We start from the raw sequence: 15,592 nt of genomic DNA on the forward strand, positions 1-15,592 counted from the left end.
ATTTAAAGCTCAGCTTCAGGGTAATTGAATGGTAGAAGCAATTTGATGGTTGCAATTTAGAAGTGTACATGTGCTTCGGTAATAACTCACATTACCGCTTACAATTTAACCATAATTCAAGCTTGGAGATTGAAAATCCCCTTGGTCGTTGTGTGAATGCTGTGTGAATGCTTTTTCATTGGGAAAGGCTTTTTTGAGTTTGACCATCATTCCTTTTCTCATTCCTCTTTGTCCATTGTTAAAAGGCAGTATAGTTCAGTGGAAAGTGTGTTATAGTGGTATGGAAAGTGCTGCACCTTAAGGAATAGATATTTATGCTCAAATTCAGGCTCTGCTCCTTACTACCAGGTTGACTTTAATCAAGTGACTTAAATTTTCTGACATTTCTTCTACTCTAAAATGAAGGGGGCTAAACTAGATGGCATCAGAGATTTCTCTCAGCCCTAAATCTGTGATCTGAGGAGTCTATGTGGAGACCAGCCTGCCATCAAAGTATGAGTATTTGGTACTGCAGTTCTAGGCTGCTGATAGGCTTTCCATGTCAATGAATCAGGCAGGACTCCTGTAAGGTAGAATGGTGAGCTAGGTAAAGAGTCTCCCTTTAATAAACTAGGGAGGGAAGAAGAAAATGACAAAGGGAGAAATGAGAAGAGTAAAACTCAAAAGGAATGAGGGAGATCTTTATTTATGGATTTTAAGCCACTTAAGATTAGAAGAAAGAAAATCTGGCTGGGGAAAAGGATCCCTGGCTCTCTTCCAGTCACAACCAGAGTGACATATGAATCCAGGCTTATCCTGGAGATATGTCACTGATTAGAACCTATTTTAGGTTAATAAAATCACTGAGTTCCATCAGTTCCATCAGGCAGTAACTGTCATTATTAATAAGCTTGAGTAAATTCTGAGGGAAAAGAATCTTATTTTGCTGGGGGTGCATTTTTGGGGGGAGGAGGAGGGCAGTGGGCTGGAAAGTCATGTAACTTGTCCAAGCATTGTCTTTCATTCTTTCAACAAACAGTTATTCAACATCTACTATGTATCAGGCATGGTGCTAGTTGCTAGGAATACAAAGAAAAAAACAAAGTTCCTACCTTTTAGGAATTTGAAGATTCACCTCTCTTGGTCTCTGTTTTCCCATGGGTAAAATGATAGAGGTGAATTTTAATTACTTATTTTAGGTCCTTTTTAGGTTAAACAAGTTTAATTTCACAGAGTTAAATGAAATTATTAATTATTGCCTCTGAATTATTCTCACTCTTTATAAGGTGAAAATTATTCTGGATTGTGGTATTTTGGCACAAAATCTACCTTTGACTCTCTTAAAATATTATCTCTTAATGTACAAAATTTCCCAGCCATGCAACTTCCCGAATCCACCAGAGTACATTAATAGTCAATATGTATAAAATTAAGTTCCTTAATCAACCATACATAAGCAAATTTTCATGCCTTGAAAGTATCTTCAACAGTTATAAATTTCAACTCCTATTTTCATCTTTACCTCCTGAAAATATTACTGCAACTGAGTCTAGGTACTCTGTGGACTTCCATATTCCCTGTGGCTCCATTTCTTCTGATGAGACACATTTGACCAAACAGGGGAACTCTGAATCCCGCTATGGGACTTTGGAAATTCTTTTGTTCTTTAAGTCAAGAGACCTATGTTCAAATATCTAGATGACTGTGGGCAAGTCTTAATATCTTCACCTCAGTTCTCTCAACTGTAAGATGTAAGATTTTGTTGGAAGGAAAAATTTGGGTAAATTTTAAAATGCAATAGAAATAGATTATCGATCAGTCAAAAAGAACTATGTATGTGCTTGAAATTGTGATAGATGCTGGGGATCTTCACATAAACAATGAAAAAAAAGCTCTACTTGCAAAAAAGTTACATTCTATAGGCAGAAACAAAAAGTATATGGAAGTACATATATAATGTGTCTATATGGCACAGATATAAATTTATAAATAACAAGGCATTAAAACATAGTTAAATACAGAGGAATGAGGAAACATTTCATCTAGATGGTACTTGAGGTGTATCTTAAAGGTAGGCAAGTGTGACAGTTAGTGAAAAGACAAAGAGGTGAATGTGGCATATGAGGAACACAGAAAAAGCTAGTTGGTTTGGATTGCAGAGTCCTGGAGCAGGAATAATGCCTAGTGAGGCCAAAAAGATAGACGGGACAGGCTAAGCATGGAAGTTTGTTTTATCCTACATTTAATAGAAAGCTACTGGACTTGTTTGAGTAGAGAATTATTATTTTTATTTTATTTTATTTTTGGTGTTTATTACAATAATAAATTTATAAATAAGTTTTCCAATGTTGCCTCCTTACTCTTTCCCTCCCCCTCCTGGAGGGGACAGACAATTCCACTGGGTTTACATGTATTATCTGAGTAGATATTTATCAGTCAAAACTGAGCTTAAGGAAAATTATTTGGGCAGCCATGTGTTGGATGGAATAGTGAGTAAAGAGATTTCAGGCAAGGAGGCCAATTAGGAGACTACTGCAATAATCTAGATGTGAGATGATAAGGGTCAAAACTAAAGTGGTACTGAGTTTATAGGGAAAAGAGATTAGATGAAAAAAGATTCTGGAGGTACGAATGGCAAGAATGAAGATGAGAAGCATTTTAATCATTGGCAAATATTATCTCATTTGATTCTCTCAACAAAGCTGTCAGTTAAGTACTGTTATTATCCCCTTTTTACAGTTGAGGAAGCTGAGGTAAACAGATGTAAAGTGACCTGCCCAGGGTCACACAGGTAGTTAGTGTCTGAGGCTGGGTTTTGTATTAATAGATAATCTGTGGAAACTATTTCTTGTTGAACTAACTAACTGGAATGTACTCTGGCTTGACTGTGACTGGAGAACTGCTAAGGGAACCTGAGGCTGCTTGGTTGTAATGGAGATAGAAATGAGAGATACTGAGAGACAGATACTGCTAGAGTTAGAGGGATGGTGCTACAAGGGAATGCTCTGTGGTCTGTCTACTGATCTCTACTGATGACTAGTAGATCAATGTTTCCTAACCTCCTCCTCCCTTTTGCCCCTCCCTTTCACCTCCCTTCACCTCCCAGTTTCTTCTTGAAGCCTTTGGTTTCTTCCTTCCCTCCCAGTGAACTATAAAGTACTCTTGTTTTCTTTCTCAGGTAAGGGGTTTATTGGGAAACAACAGGATGGGAAGCTGAGGAAAGAGGGATGAGGGTTTCCCTAATCTATGATAAGAAATTGAGGGTTTGGGAAATCAGTCCAGTAATAACTGTGACAGAAGGATAGTCAGAGATGGAGGACAACTGTTTAAAATCTTCTTTCTTCTTCATAAAGCCACCAAGCTCTCTCAGCCTAATTTCAGAAGCCTCCCCTCAAGGGTCCTTCAGCCTGGGACAGAAACTAAATAATATCAGTTCAGCTTCTTCCCCCTGGCCAGCTTCAACTCCCAAAGCCAGAGACAGAATCCATTCCTCCTTTGGTCAGAGCCTAAAGCCAAGCCAGCCCCCCAAGGATCCTTCAGCCAGCCTCAACTGCCTCTCCTCCTGGGAACATTCTATTTGGAACCTTTTCCTTGATCGACAGACAGGTCCCCAGCCTTGTTTCTTGCATCTTGGCTTGTCCTGCAAAACCTCTCTCTCTTCATGTCTCTACCACAGTTTGAACTCAAGTCTTCCTGACTCCAGGTCCAACTTTCTATCTATTGTGCCAGCGAGCTGAACTGATTTCACATGAGTGGTGAGGCAAAGTCAGGAATTAATCATAGGGAGGGACTTTTCCATAGAAGTAAGAAGTATATAAGAGGCAAAAGACAGGGGAAAATAGGATTTGTTGAATTTTTGGACATGTTGTCTGAGATTCCATTCCATGAGACATCCAGTTTGAAATATTTAATAGACAATTGATCATATGGAAATTCAGGAAAGAGACTGGGGCTAGATTTATAGATGTGGTAGTCATATGCATATATAAGAGTTAAATCCATGGGAACTTCTAAGATTATCACAATAGAAAGTAGAGAGAAAGACATGAAGAAGGCCCAGTGAAGAATAGTAGGAAACACCAAAAATGAGGAGGCATGGTATGAAGGATGAGCCAGCAGAGGAGACTAAAGAACAGTCAGGTGGGTATATAAATGTGGTATGGTAACTGAGCTTATGACTTTAGAGAGAAAACGAGACAGAGAGTGAGAAATAGAAAAGAAGAGAATCTTAAGCCAAGACTTTTTTCCCTATGGTGAATTTTGAAAATAAACTGATTTAGTTTTTTTTTTTTATTTTCAAAGGAAGAAAAAGCAACCTGCTTATTATAGAAGGATTGGACTTGGTCAGATAAAGCTTGTGTTCTAATATTTCTAATGCTTAAAAGCTATGATTTTGGAGAGTCTTAGTTCTGGTAAACTTAAGTTTCCTCATATATAAAATGAGTAAAAATATCTATTGTACCAATTTCATGGGGAACACATAAGGATTAAATACAATAATTCGTATAAATGAAGTTAAATTTTAAAAATTCAGTAAGCACCAACTATGCGCTAAGCACTGGAAATTGAAAAAAAATCCAACAACTAATACTCCCTCTTCTCAAAGACATTACATTTGAAAGGTGTTTGTATGTATGAGAAAGAGACAACCTACACACAGAAAAGTAAATGCAAAATTTCTATAAAGTAATTCACAGTAGAGAGGAGAGAAAGTAGGCTGGAATCATTAATAACTAGAGGGATCAGGAAAGATGGTTTGTAATTGGTGATACTGGAGATCAGCTTTGAAGGGAAGTAGGGATGCTAAGTGGTGAGGAGGTGGGGTGAGATTTGTTATGCTTTGGAAAGGATACAGGATATCAAAAGTTGAAGATGAGAATATAAGCCACTTTGGGTACAATATAGTGGTGATGGTGTCATTTTTAGAGACCACGTGCCCAAACTGCACCCCTTTCACTGCATGTGAACTCGCTGCCTTACCCCAGAAAGGTGAAGGAGGAAGCTCTCCCATAGGGCTTCTGGGCAGAGGGGTAGGTGAAGTAAGGAATATCTTCAAGCATGTGTGGAGACAGAGAGGGAAGGAGCCCCCCATCAGCACATGTGCCATTGGTTTACCAACATGGATATAGAGTGTGAGAGAAAAGAATAGAAAATCAATCCCAAAAGATGGCTTGGAGTCAGATTTGGCAAATTTTTAAATGCCAATAACTTGAAATTTTTAACACATATTATGTGCCAGGCACTGTAGTAAGCACTAGGAATACAAAAAAGAGGCAAAAGATAATTCTTGCCCTCAAGGAGCTTATGATCTAATGTTGGGGGGCAGCATACAACCATATATGTATATACAGTAGTTAGACATATATTTTTGATAAAAATGAAATAATTAAAAGAGGGAAAACATTGGAATGAAGAGGAGTTAGGGAAAACCTCCCATAGAAGGTAGAATTTTATTTGGGACTTAAAAGAACCAATGGGTGGGGTGGGGGTGGGGGCAGAAATCAGAGTGAAGGAGGAATTGTTCCAGGCATAGAGGACAAGCAGAGAATATGTTCCAAGTGCATAGTTTCTTACTAATGGAACAAATATTTGCATTTTTATATAGAAAGCAACAAGGAACCTCTGGAGTTTTATTAGCTTTTGAATTTTCCTTGCTAAACCATCCAACACATGGCTACCAAAATAATTTTCCTTAAACTCAGTTCTTCCTGGCAATTATGTAGATGGTAGATAGCAGAAAGGTGAAACTGGAGGAAGGGAGACTAATCACAAGTCTATTGCAGTAGCTGAGAACATGAACTAGGATGGTGATGATATGATAGAGAGAATGGGATTCATATGAAAGGAATTCTGGAGACAGGAATGACAGGATTTGACAATTGATTGGCTCTGGCTATGGGAGAGAGGATTGAGGGGAAAGTCCTTCATAAAACTTAAAATTCTGTCAAAATGTCAGTCATTGTTATTTTATCTGACTCAAGGGGAAGGAAGGGCCATTGGGGCCAATCGGTCCCCTGGCCTTGACTTCTTTTTTTGTCTTTGCTAAGAGTTCCAGCTAGTAGCTCTTACTTCCTTGTAATGTCCAGAGTTGCTCTGTAGTTCAGGGGAGTCTTTATCAGACCTCTGTTGTGAAGTTATAGAGACTGCTTAATGATTTTCTTTGAAGAATCAATGCTGCTGGCGACCTAGTCAAAGCAATGAAACAACTCTAAGTGGACATTTACAAAGGATACCCAGGGCTGAAAGGCTTGATAAACAAGCCCGCCAGCACCAAGCTTACCCTTTGGAGCCCTCATTCACCCACACAAAGAGAAGTAGAGGCAATTACCCAAACAATACAGCCGAAAGAAATGCTTTCACATGAACTATCCACATAAGTGAAAGGATAGATGTGTGACTGGTGGCTCTTTTGCTTAAAATCTGAGACCTGATGAACTCACCTCTCCAATCACCTTGCAGGAGAGTGGAGACCCAGCCAGAATGCCTGATCACTGCATCCCAGACAGGGGGCTGGTCTCTCACATTTAACATCCTTTAATCCTCATTGAATTAACCAAGGGGTCCTGGCAGCCAGGAATCAGCTCTTTCTGACACCCTATAGACCTTCCTGTAAAGGGACCATTGTTCTGAGCTTGATGAGAAGTCCCTCATCTTCACCTTGATTCAGCAAGTGCCCAGCATTCAAAGTCATAAATGGAAATTGAATCGCAAATCCATCTATTTTAAATGTCAAAATCATACCCTAAATTGCTCCTGGCTAAAAATCCAGTGATGGGTCCCTGCTGCTCACACCATCCCCACCTCTTTTCTCTCACTGACATTGATAATATCAGTATCAATGGGGAACCTATATTTGAACAATTACTTCTTACAGGAAAATCATGTGACCCTGAAAGAACAATCATCTTTCCTAGTATATAATTTGCTAGATGTTCGAGCCTCTTCCAGGTGATGCATCCAATGCCCGCCATTCTTGGCTGTTTAAAGCATCCCTTTGAGGGGGAGTGTTCCTTGACCCATTCTCCCAGCATCTCTCCTGCTGTGTGCACACAGAAGGTGGAAAGGAACAAAAGGGGACTGCATCCTGGGGTGATAGCCCTGGCAGGTTAGCAGGCAAGGAGGTCATGCAATTTGGGGTGGTAAATGAAACAAGAATGCAAATTTCTTTGAATACCTTAGCCTGCTATGTAAATGTAAGATATGCCTATTACCGTTATTAGGACTATTTTTATCACAAAGCCATACCTGCTCCAGTATTAGAGACCTAGGCTGTTACTGCCCTGAATAGCTCACTGCTGAGACCCATAGCAGTGCCTGGGACACAGAGGCAAAAACAAAATGATTCCTAAACCTAGGGAGCTTCCATTCTCATGAATACGTGGAAAGAGGGGTACAAGATAAACAGAGACAGGTACAAAATGTGAACCAACTAATTCCGGAGTAATTGGGAGAGAACCAGCAAATGGGTGGATCAGGAAGGGATGCATGTACATCAGAATGCATCAATGAATAAAAATATCTTTATTAAGCACTTACTATGTTCTGTTCAGCTCCAAGGAGCTTATATCCCAAAGGAGATGAAGACAACCAGTTAGAGGAATTAGTATTGGCAAGGGGGAAGGGAACAGTATGGGCAGCAACATGGATTGAAAATGGGTCCATAACTGGGCAAGGTACAAGGGAAATTTGCCAATCAGAACTAAAAGTTTCCAGCCTCAGATGTCTGTGTTCTAGAGCCAAGAAGAAACAAGAGTGCAAGTAGCATGCCTTAGAAATGACTGAGAAGAGTCAGTATTGTAATACTAGAATTGGGCAAGGTAAGGTAATCAGAGCCCAAGATCCCAGGAGATGGAACCCTGAAATGAGCTAGGTGTTCTAATAAAGCAGAAGTGAGGATGGAGAATGAGACACTTTTCTTTCCTCTCCATCCTCTACCCCTCATGCCCTACTGAACCAGCTAATTTAACAAAACGCTAAAGTCACTGTCACATGGGGATACAAACCCAAGTCTTCATGGCATCCACTGTGGCTCTATTAGCACCTTTAGCTGAATACCTTCCCCCAATCTCTTCTATATTTTCTGTGATTCTCTGAACTTTTATTCAAGAGGATGATGATACCGGAGTGGTTTGAAGTCACCTATCTTACAGAGCTGTTACTCATGTTACATAATTTGCAGCTAATCACTACCCTTCCCTATAGTGCCCTCCCTCAGGATCTATGCACTGCTCCATCCTGTTGCTATATCAGCCTGAGGCTGCCTTCAATCCCTGAATATTGCAAAAAGCCAACATTCCTGCCCCCTCCAGTCAATTAACTCTACTAGATCCCTTTTAATATGCTCAGATTATGCTTTTGAAAGGTAATGGATTAACATCAATGAACGGTTTAACTTTAACTAGTTTATAAGAAAATCTTGCTGTTTGCTTTAGAAAACAGGGGACCTCTTGGGGATATGATATAGGCCAGTAAGTTTGGATAGAGGGAAAGAAGGTATGCCTGTGCAGTAATAACATGTGGGAATGTCCAAATCTCAGAACATTCTACCATTGTCTGAAAAATCAATGTGAATTAATGGTACAACATGGCTGCCACAAAAGCAAATGCAATTTTAAACTGTAGTTGAGAAGAATTAGTTTACAGACAAAACTCATAAGAGTCTTCTGCCTCAATTGGATCATGTCTGAAGTATGGTGGTCAGTCTTAGACATTGCATTTGAGGAAGTCTGTTGACAAATTGGAGAGCTTCCAGACAACTAGAAGATATAACATGCTCTCTGAAAGTCATGGATTAGATTTTTTTTTTCTACTTGGCCCTAGAGGACAGTACTATTTTCAAAAATAGAACTTTCTAAGAAAGAGAGTTTAGCTGATTTGGTAGTAGGGGGTGGTATTCTAACAATTTGCTGTTTGATCTTTCAGTTCTTTCTGTTTCTTTGCGACCTAGTGGACCCTATAGCTATGGGATTTTCTTAGCAAAAAATGGAGTGATTTTGCCGATTCCTTCTTCAGTGGATTCAGGCAAACAGAGATTAAATGGTTTACCTAGGGTCACACAGGTTGTAAATTATCTGAGGCCAGATTTGAACTTGAGTCTTCCCGACTCTAGTCCCAGTGCTCTATCCATTGAGCAATCTTGTTACCTTATCCTAACGTGTGGACTTCTCAAAAGTAGAATGGCTCTCTGTAGAAAATGAATGGTATGAGATCTTGCAATCCAGGTATCATTTTGATTCCTCATTCTTTAGTCCCATATGTCCACTCTGAATCCTGTTGATTCTGCTTTTCTTAAATCTCTCACAAATTTCTTCTTTCCTCTTTCTTCTTTCCTCTGGGGAAGGCCCTTATCACCCCATGCCTTGACTATTGCATTAGACTATTGGTTGATCCCCCTATCTCAAGTCTCCTTCCAATCTAGTCCATCTTCCACTGTCAAAGTGACCTTCCTAAAGCTGGTCTTACCATGTTACTCATTTTTTCAATAAATGTCAGTGACTTCCTATTATATTCATGATCAAATGCAAAATCCTGCATTAGTATTTAGATCTCTTAATAACCTGGCCTTTTTATACCTTTTCAGTCTTACATCTGACTCTTCATCACACACTCTACAATCCAGGGTTACTCTTCTGCTTGATATTCCTCCTCATAAAAACAAAACAAAACAAAACAAAACATTCCACCTCTCCATATCATGCATTTTCACTTTCTGTTCCTAGTGCTGGGTATGTTTTCCCTTCTTGCCTCCATTTCCTGCCTCTTATGCCTTCCTGTAAGTCTCAGACAAAACCTCTTCCTCTAAAAGATTTCTTGATCTCCATTAAAACTAATACCTTCCATCTGTTGATTTTCTTCAATTTATTCTGTGTCTATCTTGTTTACTGGTAAATCGTGTTTGTCTCCTCCATCAAAGTCCTTGAGAGCAGAGACAGTTTTTTTTTAATGTTTGTTTTTGCCTTTCTTGAAATCCTCAGCACTTAATATAATGCCTGTTAGATAGTAGGTGCTTGATAAATGTTTTTTGGCTTGACATTGCCTCAGTGGAGGTCTTCAAAGGAGTAATAAATGATCACCCTTTAGGGATGCTCTAAAGGTGATTCCTGTAGAGATTAGAGAAAAGGACCCAAGAAGTTCATTCCACCTCATAGCTTCTGTGTTTTTGCTTGTCTTGACAAACTCTCAGGATCCAGGTACCTCAAAATGCGGATTCACTACAAATTAAAGGTGTCTTTTAGCTCAATGTGACATGTTTCTGATTTATGGGAACTGGGGGAAATACACATAGGGGATATCTTTTAGAGGAATCTAAAAAGAGATATCTAAAGCCTAAGTTCCTCCTCACTCCAACCCATTCTCCAGAGATGACAAGATGATTTTCTTAGAGCCAAAGTTTGACCATTTCACTCTTTTACTCAAATATCAATGACTCCTTGTTACCTCTAAGATCAAATTTAAACTCCCCTGATTGACAAAATGCCCTGAACAATCTGTTCCTAATCTACCTTTCCAGGATTATTATTTATTGTCCCTCTTCTCACATACTGCAGACTATCTAAACTGACTTTTCCTACCTATACTGATGGCACTCCACCACCTTTTGGCATTACCCTTCATGCCTGAAATTCACTCTCTCCTTACTTTACCTTCTTTCTCTTATGTTCCTCTACCCCAAGTCCTAGTACCCTCCCCTTTTCATTATTTGTATTTTTATTTGCTCAAATAAGAGAGGTATTGTGATGTGATTTGGCACTATGTCAGGACTTTTTTTTAATTGAGAAATAACTTGCCTGGACCCAAGATTCCTGGCTACAAAATGAAATATTCTTCCTGGCTCCTTCAGTTGTTGGGTTCCTCTTTCATCACCCCACCACCCCAATCATTATGTGTGTATGTATATTTACAATAAGTTTCTTTAGGTCAAAGGCTATTTCCTTTATTTCTATTTGTATCCCCAGTGCCTGACACATACTAGGCTCTTAATAAATGCCTGTTGAATGATTACCGGGTCACAGTAAATAATATGCAACGGTCTTTCTAGTTCTAAATCTGATAATTAGGTATGTAGATAAAGCTATAGTGACATGACTTCCTGAAGAGGTAGAGTTGGTATCACAACTATTGCCTCAATATGATTGCCAAAAGATTATAGAAATTTGAAATGTGTGAAAGCTGTTAGTGTTTAAAAGTTCCAGATAATTTGTTTTCACTTTTAAAACTATGAATATGGTACAGGACTACAGGGAAGAGTGCTACATATTCTGTCAGATGGGAGTCCTATTGGGTTGCACTTAACTATTTTTCTTTATTATAAGGAAAAGATACCAAGGGTGTGGAGGGTAGAATGTGTTTTTGTTCAGAAGTGATATAATACTAACAAAAATAAAAGCATGAAAAAAAATTTAAAAATTACCATTCTATATCAGTTTTCATTTCCTTGACTAAAAATCAAACTTAATACATCCTTCCTACCTTGAAATTCAATTCAATTTAGCAAATATTTGCTAAGAACTTAGTATTACAGGGGATGTATTATCTGTGAGGGATCAAAAGATATCCAAACATATTGTCCTTACCTTCAAGTCTAGACCTGATTAAGTTGACGGAGGGGAAAGGGGAAGGGGCATGCAGCATACAGAGCTGAATAGAGAGTGAGCTACAAATTTGGGGTACACTGTCCAAAAATAGAGGAGGGCAATGACACTTGGTGGGTGGGAAACCATTAACATGCCAGCAAAATCAGGATATAAGGGGAATTTAAAAACCTGGAAGGCTATTTGGGACATATTCTTTGGAGGGCTTTAAATATGAAATTGAGGTTCTTTGTATTTTGTCTTAGAGACAACTAGGAGTCATCTTTGGGTACTGAGGTGGTTTTATGGTGTTGCTGACATGGTCAAATCTCAGTGTTAGGATCATCAACTTGTCAGCTTTTTGTGTGTTCTGGAAGTGAGAGAGACTGGAATGGAATTGAGTTTCTCCATTGCCATTTTCTTTTTTAAAACCCTTACCTTCGGTCTTGGAGTCAATACTGTGTATTGGCTCCAAGGCAGAAGAGTGGTAAGGGCTAGGCAATGGGGGTCAAGTGACTTGCCCAGGGTCACACAGCTGGGAAGTGTCTAAGGCCAAATTTGAACCCAGGACCTCCCGTCTCTAGGCCTGACTCAATCCACTGAGCCACCCAGCTGCCCCCTCCATTGCCATTTTCAATGTATTTTGATGTGCCCCTGTCATTTGGGTTTTTTCTTGGCCCTTTAATATCCACAGGGGCTGATGCTCAGCTCCATTTTTATCCAAAACAACTACTCAGACTTACCTCGCAGTTATCAGAAACTCTACTTTTGCGTATGTATTTTGGATCCTTTTGGCAGTCTGGCAGAGCCCGTGGAACTCTTCTCAGAAAAAATGTGTGTGTGTGTGTGTGTGTTTTAATTCATAAACTAAAATTCATAAAATCACAAAGGAAATGAAATATGGCATAAATGTATTTTTAAAAAAACAACATTTTTGTGGTCCCTAGGTAAAGAAACCCAGGCTCCAAGAGAAGAGAATGGTTTGCATCTCTATAGTCCAAGTATTTCAGAATCATTTTGCCTCAGCCTTGAATGGCACAGCCTATTCATAATTCCTTATTCATTAAGCAGTTAGCTGTCTTCCCAGGGGTTGTTTGGGTTTAGATTTGACCCTGAGTGGCCTAGTTTAACAAAGTGGATCTCTACCAGAACACAAGGTTGGCATATTTATCTTGATACCTCTAATGATCCAGGCAGGGGTTTTTATGGCTTTGTATTTTGAAAACATTTCGAGGTAGTTTCAAGGTCTCTCAAATTTTCTTCTGGGGTTATGTTGAGAAAAAAAAATCCAAGACTATTCATCTCTCTGATTAAAAGGACACATAGTGCAATTCAGATCTGCCTGCATACCCGGGAACATCATTAGCAGGATTCTATTCCAGGTGTGACTAATCCCTTCTGAGGTCACTGGTGTTGTCTTAGATGGTTATGGCCATTTTGCATCATCCAAATTGAAACAGACCTGTCAAGTCACAGGCAAATGGCTTTATCAGATTTAATTAACCCAACACCATGTAATAATTGCATTCGTAATTATCCCTGACTGAGACTTGAAATAATTCCCCAACAAATAAATCACCCTAGTCTGAGGTGTATTTAGAGGGTGATTTGATGAGGTGGCAGAAGAATATTGACAAGTTTCTAGGCAATCCTAATTATGCTAAGAAAATTTAAACAGCTCTATGGCCATGGAGTAGGGGGGCAGCAACTGGCAGGTGGCAAGTTTTCTATAGGTCTGTGTTTGGACATCTCAGAGGCAAGAGGGATAAAGCGAATAATACTTAGGCTCTGAATACAGGGCTAAGAGATTTAACTGGGATGGCTGATAAGAAAGCAACCACCTTCTCCCCCAAATGGACAGTGAAAGCTGCTTGTCCTGAGGCCCTATGACCAGGCAAGTTTGAGTGTTTTTCAAGTAGAATTACAGGCCTGCCAATTTTGTATTTTTTTAAACTCAAAGATTGACTACTCTTAGCTAGGGACCCTAAGTAAGAAAAACAAGAATTGGACTTTTCCAGAGATTCCACTCCTTTCTCCTTGTTTTTATGAATGAGCAGTTGTACTGGGAAAGACAAGCACATGCCAATAGCTTAATCAGTTAATCAGCTTAACTAAGTGAATCCACTTATTTAGAGTATCTAGTAAACATGTACTATCTTGAAAGTTGCACAACTTAAAAGATAATTCATTTTTCGTTTTTTTTCCATTAACTATTTTTGTGATTCCTCACACCTTAATTTAAAAGAAAATAATTAAGATCCATGTAATAAATACACATTGTCAAACAAAACAAATTCCTATGTTGTCCATCTCATAAAATCTAAATCTCATTTTGTCCCCTGAGTTAATGACCTTCCTCTATCAGGATTGGACAGCATAAGTCATCAGAAGTCCTCAGACTTGCCCAAATCCTCTGAATTCAAAGTGACTTCCCTCTGTTATTATATCTAATTTTCCTAAATACATCTTGCTTTTATGAAATATTTGCATGTTTTTAGCTACTATTATATTATGAGCTCCTTGAGGTAAAAATGTGTTTGCCCATCTACGTATCTGCAACACCTAGCTCAGTGCGTGGCACATTATTGTCGTTTGGTCATTTTAATCATTTTTCACACACATACACATAGAGATGGGTCCACTTTTGTTTTGGTACTCCCATAAGTTGTGTAATGTCAGGCACAAAAATTTCAAATGCTTATTAAATGTTTATTGATTGTTTATAAAGTGATAGCAACAAATGGTTCCCCATTTGACATTTTGGTGTGATCAAATGAACATAAATATGGACTAACACTAGTGGATTTTCTTTTAGTAATAGGATGGATTTTTTAAGGAAAGAGAAGGGGAATTGCTCTCCATTTTCTAGTGTTGAGAAAGATATAAGGATTAAAATTTGGAGACAGGCTGTAGATTAATAATTGTATTAAATCAAAAGTAGTAGGAAAAGAGAGGAACAAAAAGAGAGAAATATAAAAGATACTTAGATCTGTGGCCACCATTTTGGGCCTCCTTACTATACTCCTTCTAGGTCCAGTCAACATCATCAACAGGCATGCTAAGAGACTACTTCCTCCTTGCCTCACCTTTATAAAGTCTTTTCTCCGCCCACCAACTCTCACACATCCCATCTCAGAAACCAACCATAGCTTTCTAATTTGTCTGGGCCACCCATGGGCAGTGCCTGGGAAATTGCTCTGCTGTCTTGTGATTTTCTTGCATTGCTCCATCTTTCTGGCTGCTGTACTGCACTCATAACTAAATTTATCCAATGCTTTTCTTCACACAATCTTCATTTCCAGCCAGAGTTCAAACTCACATGTTGTCAAAAAGGGGAAAAGGATAAATTCTCCTTTCACAAAAATAAGAAGTATATTTGGGGACGAGGGAGTTCCTTAATGGTTTATAGGCTCATATCACAGAATCATGGATGGAGCTCTAGAAGTGACTTAAGGAGCCATCTAATCTCATTCCTTTATTTTGCACATAAGGAATTTGGTCTCATGGAAGAGAAAATATGAGTAGGGTTGAGCTTTGAATCTAGGTTTTCTGACTCCAGATCTAGTGGCCTCTCTACTGTACCAATCTGGGAATTACCACCCTAGGAAAAGTTCCATTTCTTTGTCTCATTGATATGGATCTCATGAAGTTCCAGGTGTTATAATAATAATTGATATTTTTATAGGACTTCATGGTGAAGAATGCTTGATGTATGCTAAGCCATTTGATACTCCCAAAAGCCTCATTGCATAATTAGATGAGGCATCATTATTTCCTGTTTTCCAGATGAGGAAATTGATAATCACAAACATGAAGTGGCTTGTCATATGTCCATCAGCAATAGAGTAAGAAATTGAATCAGGGCTTCTGGTCCCTAGCACAGCGCCCTTTCCCACCCTACGGTAAAAATATTCCCTCAAAACTTCCTAAAGCATTTTTTATTATTTGTTTTATATTTCCAAATGTATTCACTATCTTTCCATGACACAGAACCAAGCTATCTCTGGGCCACAGACTTTATGTAGTTAATGTAATCATCACTT

The 15,592-nt window shown here is 38.8% G+C and overlaps 1 protein-coding gene across 2 annotated transcripts in view; it reads left to right on the top strand.

Moving 5' to 3' along the window:
* Positions 1-15,592, top strand: part of CDH13 (cadherin 13) — a 1,329,441-nt gene that overhangs the window by 135,628 nt on the left and 1,178,221 nt on the right. The gene's annotated exons all lie outside the window — the stretch shown is intronic.

Source organism: Monodelphis domestica, chromosome 1, assembly GCF_027887165.1.
Source record: "Monodelphis domestica isolate mMonDom1 chromosome 1, mMonDom1.pri, whole genome shotgun sequence".
NCBI classification, from domain to species: Eukaryota; Metazoa; Chordata; class Mammalia; order Didelphimorphia; family Didelphidae; genus Monodelphis; species Monodelphis domestica.